The following is a 12,118-nucleotide window of genomic DNA, read 5'->3' on the forward strand; positions in this document are numbered from 1 at the left end:
AATTCCAGTTTTTGGTATAAATCTGAAAAAAATGAAAACATTAATTTAAAGGATATATTACCCCAAATGTCCTTAACATCATCATTTATAGTAGCCAACGTTTGAAGCACAACTCAAATGCCCATCAACAGATGATTGGCTGAAGTAGATGTGAGATATAGATAACATAATAAATATTTAGTCTCTGTCATATTGAAAAATAAAATTCTGCCATTTGGAATAATGTGACTGGACCCAGAGAGCATTGCACATAGGAAAATAAGTCATACAGAGAAAAACACTCTATGTTGTCACTTAAATGAGGAAAATAAAGATATAAGAGAAATAATCATAAAAAAACAGGAACAGAATGACATATATATGTGTAGTGTACCAGGAAGTGGTTTCCTGTACGGACAGGGAAGAAGGATGGAGAAGACAGAAATATGCAAGCTACTAGTAATAAATTAGTGAACCAACAGGGCTATATTGACAACACAGATATATATTTTAATAATTTAATTGATTTTAAAGACATTATAGGGATATATTATAGTAAAATGTGCATGTAAGTGAGAAAAACTTTAAAAAAAATCCAGAAAAATCAAAATATTTTGTAGTACTCTGATATTAAGAGAGGTGATTTATTCAATTTCTTTACTGTCTTAATAATGTCGTTAGTAGAATTTAAGCTTTTAATTGAAAAAGTATATACTTTTAAAAGTGACATAAGTTTAAACAATTTTTGTCTCTCCCCTTACATCTATAGAAAATAAAATGTTCACATCTCAACAAAAATAACTACAACACAAAATAATACTCTGGAACGCATGAGAACAGGTAAAGTTTGGAGGACTAAAATACACAAAAGAGGCTGAACTATGGGAAGAGCAAATTTGGTGTCTGCAACCAAGGCCACCTGACTAGGATATATGAATACTCAAGTTCAGAGTACCCAGTAGAATCAGGGTCTCAGTGGTTCACACAGCTTCAGCCTCCAACTGCACCAGTACTCATGGTCACATTAACTAGGGGGGAGCTAAAATGGAGACAGAATTTCCATCCTTCAGACATCCTCCCTACTCCCCATTCACAGTGGTGGAGACAAGATACCGCGCAACACTGGACATGGCTAAGACACTTGCCTGATTCCAAATACCCACCAGTCTTTGCACCTTTCCTCAATGTGTACACTGAGTCTCAATGGATATCAGATAAAAGGAAGGGTTCACCATCCCAGTGACAAAAGTGGCATTAACTACCAGAGAAGGGTAAGAAGTGACAATGAAAGCACATCTTTTATCCAGACAGTAGTGACTGGAAAGTGCCATTTTGAAATATTATCAGAGGTAGCTGAGTTAAGTAAAACCAAAAATTGTGCAATATTTCAAACTACCAGAATACAAAGCAAGGACTCCAACTCCCAATCTGTTATTTAGTGTCATCAGAGCAATAATTTATCAAGATCATGACCAATCACAGTAACATTACAGGGCACGCACACACACATACAGACACCAACACAGACACAGACACACACGCACACGCACCTGCACACACACACACACACATACAATGACAACCATGCACCAAACAAATTTAAGTCATGGTATATTGCCATATAACTAATGGAGAATCCAAATAGATATCATACAGAAACTCAATACAAAATACAAAACTACGAAAGCAGTTTACTGAGCTCAGGAATAAATGAAATGTTTATAAGGAATACATTACCAAAGAGACTGAAACTATAAAATAAACAAAAGTTATTGGAGGATCAGGAGAATTTAATAAATGAGATGAAAAATGCAACAGAAAGCATTTGAAGTAGAGTGTCTTTGTGGAAGAGAAATTAGCAAACTCACCAATACAAAATTTGAAATGATAGGAGAGGGCAGAGAGTCAAGATATTAAAAAGTGAGGAAACTCTACAGTAGCCATCACACTTCCTCAGAAACTGCACATTAGAGTGGAATCCTGGATGTAGAAGAAAGTTAGAAGGCAGCTGATGGTTTATTCAAAGAAAAAATAGTTAATAACTTCCCGAACCTGTGTAATGAACTGATATACAAGTCGGTGAGCCAAAAAAACACCAATAACTTGAAGACAAAGAGACCTCCTTCAAGATACGTCATATGCAAATTGGCAAGTCAATGACAGAGTAATATTTTAAAGGCAGCCAAAAATAGTTATGATAATCTACAAAGGAACCCTCATTAGGCTATCAGCAGATTTCTGAGCGGAAAACATAGGCCAAGGGTAAATAAAATTACATTTCAAACTACTGAAATAAGAAATCACTCAACCAGTAATACACATTTATCACTTAGATATAAAGTGAAAATAAAGACTATATCAGAAACAAGCCTGAATGTGATGAAAAAACAAAACCGAGACACCTTGTAAGAGGTGCAGAGAAGAAGTCTTCTAAGAAATATAAATTAGCAAAATGTACAAAACATTGACTTAAGTGCTAAGGAGAGACCATGAGAAATTTACATCTGTTTCTTTGGGTATGTTTTTAAATGCTACTATACCATATGTATTAAAGAGAGAAAAATAGGAATTCAGGAGCATTAAATACAGATAATTCAAACTGGTAACTTGTTCGCAACAGTAAAAGAAATAATTTGAAACAGTAATCATAAAAGGTAAAGAGTAAAAATAAAACAATATTAAAGGAAGATTCTTTCAGCAGAAAAATGACTAAATTATACATGAGATGTTTTATTTTTAATTGAAGTACAGTAGATGTACTATATTGTGTAGTTTCAGATGTACACATAGTTATTCTAATCACTTTGTAGATTATATTGCATTATGAAATATTACAATAATTTTAACATACAATTATTTTAAGCAATTGTGTTTAGTTCCATGATCTATACAGATTATCCTTGCTTCTCTCCTTTATGTATACTACTTTCTCTCTGTCAATATTCTACCACTAAAATCTCTTTCCCTTCTACTTTGGTAAACATAAATTTTTCCCATATCTTTGAGTCTGCTTAAGTCTTGTCTAACTAATCTATTTACATCTTCATCATGTCTCTATCTATGTATCTATGTATCTATCTATCTATGTATCTATCTATCTATCTTTCTATCTATCTATATAAATATCTATCTATCTATCTTTCTATCTATCATGTATTGTCCTTCTATCTATTTATCATCTATCAATAGCTAAAGTGAGATATACAAAGATATTTGTTATTCTTTAGATTCTAAATATAAATTATACTGTATACATTTGTTTTTGTCTAAGTTTCTTCACTATGCATATTATTTACTAGGTCTATTCAGGATGCTGAACTAGCAATGTGTTATTCATTTTCATGGCTGAGTATTATTCCATTGCATATTTATTGAAACATCATATCTTCTTAAGTCCATAGTCTACTGTGGACTCTTGGATTGCTTCCCTTTCTTTCATATTATAATCAGTGCTTTTGTGAACATTGGTTCTTCTCAATTTAGGGTTTTTTCCCACAGATTTTTCCTAGGAGAGGTATTACTGGGTCATATGGTAGTTAAATTTTTAGTTTTTAAACAAATCTGAATACTCTTTTTCTTAGAAGTTGTATCAATTTACGTTCGTACCAAGAGTATACAAGAGATTTCTTACCTCCACATCGTCTCCAACAGTTTCTATTTGTAGACTTTTTCATAACAGCCATTTGACCAGTGTGACATAATATCTCATTGTGGTTTTGATTTGCAATTACCTAATAATTAGTAATGTTGAGCAATTTTATCACTTCCGTGTTACTCATCTGTATGTTTTTTCGGAAAAATATTAACTCAGGTACTTTGCTCTTGTTTTTGATTGGGTTTTTGTTTTTCACCTTGAGTTGTTTAACCTAAATGCATGTTACATTTATTAACCTACATCTATTAACCCCTGGTAACTTGCATTGTTTGCAATTATGTTCTCCAATTATACAGGCAGTCTTTTCATTTCATTGATTGTGTCCTAAGCTGTGCAGAAATTTTCAAGTTTATTTAGGTCCCACTTGCTAATTTTTGCTTTTACTTCTTTTGCCTTAGAAGACTGATATAAGAAAATATTCCTATGATATATATCCAATAGTGTATCACCTATATTCCCTTCTAGCAGTTTTATAGTATCAGGTCTTACATTTAGGTCCTTAATAAACTTGGAGTTTATTTTTGTATATGATGTCAGGAAATGCTCTCATTTCACTGTTTTAAATATAGATGTTCAGCTTTCCCCACACCATCCAATGACGTGACTCTCCTTTTTACATTGTGTACTCTTGACTCTTTTATCATAGATTCATTGCTCATAGGTTTGTGGAATTATTTCTAGGCTCTCTATCTGTTTTTATTAATTGTATCTCTGTGCCAATGCCATACTGTTTTTATCACTGTAGGTTTGTAGTAGAGTAAGGTATCCGGGAGGGTTCTACCTCCAGATTTGTTGTTTTTTCTCAAGATCATTTTGGCAATTTTTAATGGTTTCATGTAAAACTTAGATTTGTTAATTTTCTGGTTCTGTGGAAAATACTACAGCTTCGTAACAGTACTCGCACTAAATCGGTAGGTTTCTTTTTGTAGTACGGCCATGTTAACAATATGAACTCTTTCAATCCAAGAGCACAAGACATCTTTCCGTTTTTTTGAATCATTTTTAATTTCTTTGTCAATGTTTTATAATTTTCAGTGTGTAGATATTTCACATATGTGGTTACTTTCATTCCAATATATTCAGGGTTATGGGGTAATAAATATTATTGCTTTCAACGTCCATTTTATCTTATCTCATGATTAATGCATAGAAATGCAAGAGACTTCTTTACATTAATCTTGTACCCTGCTCCCTTGATGAAATTATTTATTGTTCATAATAGTGTGGAGCTCTTAGAATTCTCTATGTAGATTGTTATGCCATCAGTACTGGTGACAATTTTGCCTCTTTCTGTCCATTTTGCATTTCTTTTTCTTCTTTTTCTTTTCCTTTTCCTTTCGTCTATTACTGTTGAAGTGAAGTGGTGAGGGTAGGAATTCTTGTGAATTCCCATGAATTTACCCAGAAGGCTTTCAGCCTTTCCCCTGAGAATTATAAATTGTTATAAATGGCCTTTAGTATGTTGAGAGATGTTCCCATTGTACTCAATTTCATGAGAATTCGGTTGATGAATGCATGTTGAATTTTGTCAAATGCTTATAATTTGTGTATTGACATGTTCTTGTGAAATTTGTCCTTCCTTTGTTAGATATGTGTCATGCTGTTTGACTTGTGTATGTTGAACCATCCTTGTGACTCAGGAAGTAATCCAACTGATCATCATGTATAAAACTTTCTAAGTATTGCTGGATTCATTTGTTGATATTTTTGGAGGATTTTTGAATGTATATCATCATTCATCAATGATATAGGATTTCCATTTCCATTTTTTTTGGTAGTGTCTTTGACTGATTTTATTATCAGGGTAATGGTGGCTTCATAGAATGACTTTGGGAATTTTCCTTCCTCCTTCATTTTTTAAAATAGTTGGGGTAAAAATATTTTAGTGAAGGCATCCAGATATTTTGTTCAAGGGGTGTTCTTAAAATTATACATTGTATTTAATTTATACGGATTGTTCATGTCATGTTCTCAGATTTCTCTTTATTCAGTGTTGGCAGGCTGTACGTTTCAAGAAAATTGTCCATTTCTTTAAGTCATCCAGTTGGTTGTCACGTAACAGCTCATTGTGCTTTCATAATCGTTTTTTGTATTTCTGCAATATCTGATATTATTTTTTCTGTTTAATTTCTTTTTTTGTTTGTGTCCAGTCTCTGTATTTCTTAATAAGCCTGGCTAAATGTTTACCTGTTTGTTAATATTTTTTAAAAAATTTAAAGGTGTTGGTTTATGATTTGTAATTTATTTTTCAACTAATATTTTATTTATTTTCAACATAATTATTAAAGAATTTTCATTCTACTGCCTTTGGATTTTGTTTGTTCTTATTTCTTGTTATTTTGGGTGGTATACTTGGTCCTTTCTATGAGGTTTTTCCTGTTCCTTGTAGAAGTCATGATTTGTTCTCAACTTCCCTCTTAGATTTGTATTTGCTGTATCCCATATGTTTTATGAAGCTGTGTTTTCATTGTAATTTCTCTCCACGTATGATTTTATTACCTCTTTGATTTCATCATTGAACTTGTTTTATTTTATTTTTTAAATGATGTGGTTTGACCTCATGTTTGTGCTTTTCCTATTCTTCTTTCTAGAGTTGATGCACAGGTTCTTACTTTGTGTATGGAAAAATACTTGCTGTAATCTATATTTGCTTAAAGTTCCTGAGGCTCATTTCATGACATAATGTGTGGTTAATTCCTTAGATAACATCCTGTGCACACTTGAAATGTTTATGTGTTTTGCTTTTCTGATGCAGTGTCCAATATCTCACTTAGGTTCAAATGATCTAATATGCTATTAAGATCTCTGTTTTCTTACAGACATTCTTTCTGGATGATCTGGCTATCAGAATAGTGGGGTGTTCATCTCATCTACTATTATTGTTTTATAATGAAATAATTCCTTCATGTCTACTAAAATTTCTTTTTATACTTAGGATCTATGGTGTTGGGTCCATATATAATTTAATGAGTGTAATGCCCTTTTTTCATTGATCCCTTTTTCTTTATATAATGTCATATTTGTTTTCTTTTGGCCCCTATTTTAAAACGTATTTTGCATGAGTTAAGCATTGCAATCTGCACTTTCTTGTCAATTCCATGGAATATCTTTTCCATTTATTTCCAGACTATGTTTATCTTCCACCATAAAATGAGGCTTTTGGGGGGAGGCAAAGATGGTGGAGTAGGAAGATGCTCATAGCTCACACTTTGCTGCAAATACACCAGACCCTCATACAAAGGCCCACTCAGCTAACCAGAGAACCTGCAGTTCTATGACAGTAGATTGTACTCTTCAATAGATAAAGATGTGAAAAATCTGGTAGGAGAAAAGGAAGAAAGAAAGAAGAAAAGGCAAAACAGAATTGGACAGTTCCAACAGGGAGGGAGCAGCAAAGAAGGACTGGTGCTCATTCACTGTGTCTCCCCTCTCCAGCTGTGTGATGGGCAGGAAGAAGGGGAGCCTCCAAGGCTTCGACATGTACATTGTATAAGTTGACTGACAGAACTAAGTTAAACAGGCACAGAGGATCCCTGTGACACTCAGCTGAAGATGCATCCCAGAAGCTGGGGGCAGGGCCATGCTGCCCGAGCTGGGTGGTAGATGGGAATGGCTGCACTGTGGCTGCCCAGGGGAATGGATTTGGCATTGTGTCATGGCTGTGGATGGACAGGGCAGAACAGCCTGGGCCCTCCATAAAACAACAGGGCAGATGTGCCCTGTGGGTGGAAGGGTGCATTACCCATCTCTGAAAATCCACAAGAGTTTCTAGGTGAAGAGAGCTGGGGCTCAGACACAGCCACCATACCCTCTGGTGCTTTACACCAATGTGGCAGTGGGGGAAATACCTGCATCTACACCTAAGGGCTTAGCAGCCTCAAGGGTCAGACCGAGACTTGTCTAAATCCTGAGGCATATAGGATCCTACTGTCTGGTTCCTCAGAGAACTTGTCTGACAAGACAAACAAGGAGCTGGATTTTGGGCCAGACCAGGGACAGGGCTGTTCCTCAGTCTTCCCTGAGCCCATTTCCGGTGTGCAAACCTGAGGCAAAGCGTATATAGGCACAGAGCAGCAGAGTGATCAGCAACCTGAGAGGACAGTTGGCCCCTCAAATTTTGGGCTAGATTACAGCCCCTTACAGTGGTGCTGGGAGAGGGCATGATGCCCTATCATGCCTAGTCATTCTGCAACATCTGACTGCAGCATCGGTCAGGGCATTGTCAAGACAGCCCATAGAGAAGAGAGCTTCATCATACCCAGTGTAGGGTTTAGGAGCGATCTGCTTGCTGACATGCCCTGGGAGCAGCACAGATGAGGGCTCCAGTGGAGGACCTCTGGAAACAACAAGTTGAGCTTCCAAATCAGGATGAATAAAGAAAGAATTCACATTAAAAGTACACAGTCTCCAGGAGGACAATGACCACACCCTTGTATTAATGTGTTTTTACCTGTTCCATTTTTATTACCCTCTTAATTTTTACTTCTTATTGAATTATGTATAGCCCCATTTTAATTCCTTTGAAATTTTTAAAAATATTTTTATTATTATTATTTTTCAAAATACTGCTTCAAATTCTTTTTCTATTATTCATTCAACAATGTCTTCAAACCTTTATTTCTCTCATCTTTAAAATTCTTTAACTCTCTCTCACTTTTTTCTCTTTTCGAAGTTGTATAACTACATAGGCTTTAGGTAGATAAACTCTTTAGGTCCAAATTAGATAACTGATACTCCATAAACCACAGTGCCAGAGAGGTAGTAGAAAGTTGAAGAAGCAGAGAAACCATCCCCAATTAAACGAACAAGAGAAATCCCCTGAAAGAACGATCAGTGAAATAGACATCGATATCCAACTAGATCAAGATTTCAAAAATGGAGTGATCAAATTACAGAAGGAAATTAAAGAGATAGTGCTTAGAGATACAAAATATGTCAAAAATGAAATTGAAACTATAAGGAAGTGTCGAGTAGAATAGGTAAACACGTTGACTGAGATGAGGAATGATTTAAAGGTGTAGAAAAGCTGACTAGATAACACAGAGGAATGAATTAGTGACTTAGAAGACAGGAAAATAGAAAGCTCCCAATCATAAGAGCTACAAGAGAAACAATGAGAAACAAATGAAAAAAGCATAAGGGACCTGGGGATAATAGAAAGCATGACAATCTTGGCATGATAGAAGTCCCAGAAGGGGAAGAATGACCAAAGGGGATTGCAAAGGTTTTTGTAGAAATCATGACTGAGAACTTCCAAAACTTAAATAAGGAATCAGATATCCAAGTACAGTAAGCTCAGAGTGTCCCAAACAAGAAGAACAGAAATACACCCACACTAAGATATATAATTAATATGGTCAGAGTCAAGGAAAAAGAAATTATCCTAAAGACAACAAGAGGATAGTAAATTGTGAGTTACAAGAGAATCCCCATAAGGATACCAGCGGATTTCTCTACACAAATACTACAGCCCAGAAGGGATTGGCAAGATATATTCATAGTCTTGAATGGAAAAAATTATATACTGTAGGATACATTGACCAACAATGTTATACTTTTTGGCTGATGTAGAAATAATGGATTTCACTGACAAGAAAAATCTTTAAGAATTAGCAACACTAGACCCATGCAAAAAGAAGTATTGAAAGGTTTTCTCTACAAAAAAAGCAGCAGGATACTACAGAAATGTGAAACTCACAGCTGGAAAGGTGATAACTCATGAATTACAAATAAAATAAACACAAAATTTTAAAACAAGACATACAAATAATTGAGAGTGCGAGAGGGAGGCAGGAAAATAGAGAATTTTTTTTTTGGTCTTTCATTTAAAAATATTTTGTTCTCGGTAGGATGGGTGTGAGATCATGTTTCTATCACTTTAAAAAATGCAGTTATATTAATGGTCTGATGGACATAAAAAAGGTTAACAAAAAGAAGATAACTTATCAGGGAGTTACTAAAACTAAATAAAATTAATGATAATACAAAGGAAAATGACCAACCATAAAAGGAAGATGAAAGGAAAAAAGAGGAAATTCCAAATCAACTACACATATAAGGTCAATTTGGCAATAAACACAAGCCTATCATCAATTATTGTAAATGTTAATGGACTAAATGCTCCAGTCAAAAGTCGTAGAGTGGCAGGCTGAAAAATAAAGCATGAACCTTCAATATTCTGCATACAAAAGACCCACTTCAGAGAGAAGGACACATATAGATTGAGAGTGAAAGGATGGTAAAGAGTATTTCATACAATTGGAAAAGCAAAAAACAGGTGTTGCATTACTGTTTTCAGACAAAATACTCTTTAAAACAAAGGCCATAAAGAAAGATAAAGAAGGACATTTTATAATGATTGAAGGAGTGATACAATATGAGGATAGCACACTCGTTAATACATATGCACCAAATACAGGAGCACCTAAGTCCATAAAATAAATACTAACTGATATAAAGGGGGAATCATATTTGTAGATTTCAACAATGTATTAAAATAACTGGACAGATCATTGAGACAGAAAAAAAGTAGGCAACAGAAAAATGAAATAATACGATAGAAATACTACACTTGATGGATATTTTCAGAGCATTGTAACCCCCCAAAATAGGATGTACATTCTTTTCAAGTGCACGTGGGACATTTCCCAGGATTCAAGATGTACTTGGGCACAAAAGAAACCTCAGCAATTTTAAGATGATAGAAATTACCTCAAGCATCTTTACTGACCACAATGCCATGAAGCTTGAAATCAACAACAGAGAAACAAAGGAAAACATGGAGATTAAACAATATGTTATTAAAAAACCAATTGGTCAATGAGAAATCAAAGCAGAAATGAAAACGTACCTTGAGACAAAAGAAAATGAAAGCAAAACACCACAAAATTTATGGGACACAGCAAAAGCAGTGCTGAGAGGGGAGTTTATAGCGATACAGGCGTTCCTCAAAAAAGAAGAACAATGACAAATAAACAATTTAACCCACCAGAAGAATGAACTAGAGAAACAAGACCAAAAAATCCCAAAAGGCAGCGGAAGGAAGGGAATCATAAATATTGGGGAGGAAATAAATAAAATTGAGATTAAAAAGAACTTAGGAAAAAAGTTAACCAATCCAAAATCTAGTTTTTCCAAAAAGTAAGTAAAATCGAAAAGCCTCTGGTCAAACTAAATAAGAAGAAAAGAGAGAGAGCACAAATTAGCAAAATAAGAAAGGAGAATGGAGAAATTACAACAAAATAATAGAAATACAGAATATCATACGATAATATTATGAAGAATATTTGGATACAAATTGTATAACCTGGAAGAGATGAACAAGTTTCTGTAAACATACTGTCCACCGAGATTGAATCAAGAAGGAACTGACCACTTGAAGAAACAGAGCTCTAGAAATGAAATCAAAATAGCAATATGAAACCTTCCTACAAATAACAGTCCAGGTCCGGATGGATACACAGCAGAATTCTACCAAACAAACACAGAAGAACTCATACCAGGCCTTCTCAAACTCTTCCAGAATATTGAAAAGGAAGGAATACTCCCAAAGTCATTCTATGAAGCCACAATCACCCTGATACCACAACCAGGCAAAGACACTACCAAAAAAGAGGATTATAGGCCAATATCACTGATGAACACAGACGCCAAAATCCTCACCAAAATAGTAACAAATAGAATCCAACAACACAGAAAAAACATTATATATCATGACAAAGTGGGGATCATGCCAGTGACACAGGGGTGGTTCAACTTATGCAAATTAATCAATGTAAAACAGCACATCAACAAGTGAAAGAACCAAAACCACATGATCATCTCAATAGATGCAGGAAAAGCATTTGATAAAAATCAACACCCACGTATGATAAGAACTCTCACCAATGTGGGCATAGAGGGAATATATTTCAGCATCATGAAAGCAATAGATAACAAACCTACAGACACCATAGTACTCAAAGATGAGAAAGTCAAATTCTTCCTACTAAAATCTGGGAAAGTAAAAGGATGCACACTAACACGACTCCTACTCAAGATAGTCTTGGAAGTCCTAGCCACAGCAATCAAACAAGAGAGAGAAGTAAAAGGGATGTAAATTGGAAAGGAAGAGATAAAAGTGTAACTATATGCAGATAATATGTTACTGTTTATAGAAAACCCTACAAGATCCACAATGAATTTTCTACAGCTGATCAAAGAATTCAGCAAGGTAGCAGGTTACCAGATTAAGATACAAATATTAGTGGAATTTCTTTATGCTAACGATTCAGATAATACTATAGAGCTCAAGTCAACATGACAGCACATTATTAGTAGACAAACATTCATATAGGCCAATGGCACAGCATAGAGAGCCAAGAAATTAACCCAAAAATGTTTGGTCATTTAATCTTCGATAAAAGGAGGAAAGAAATCACAATGGAAAAGAGAAAGTCTCTTCAGCAACTGGTGTTTGGAATACTGGACAGCAGCATGTAATTC

The 12,118-nt window shown here is 34.7% G+C and overlaps 1 pseudogene; it reads left to right on the forward strand.

Annotated features, from left to right (window-relative positions):
• The first annotated feature begins 809 nt into the window (after positions 1–809).
• Positions 810–12,118, forward strand: part of LOC140693365 (heat shock transcription factor, Y-linked-like) — an 85,446-nt pseudogene continuing 74,137 nt past the window's right edge.

This window comes from Vicugna pacos, unplaced genomic scaffold (assembly GCF_048564905.1).
Source record: "Vicugna pacos unplaced genomic scaffold, VicPac4 scaffold_19, whole genome shotgun sequence".
Lineage (NCBI taxonomy): Eukaryota > Metazoa > Chordata > Mammalia > Artiodactyla > Camelidae > Vicugna > Vicugna pacos.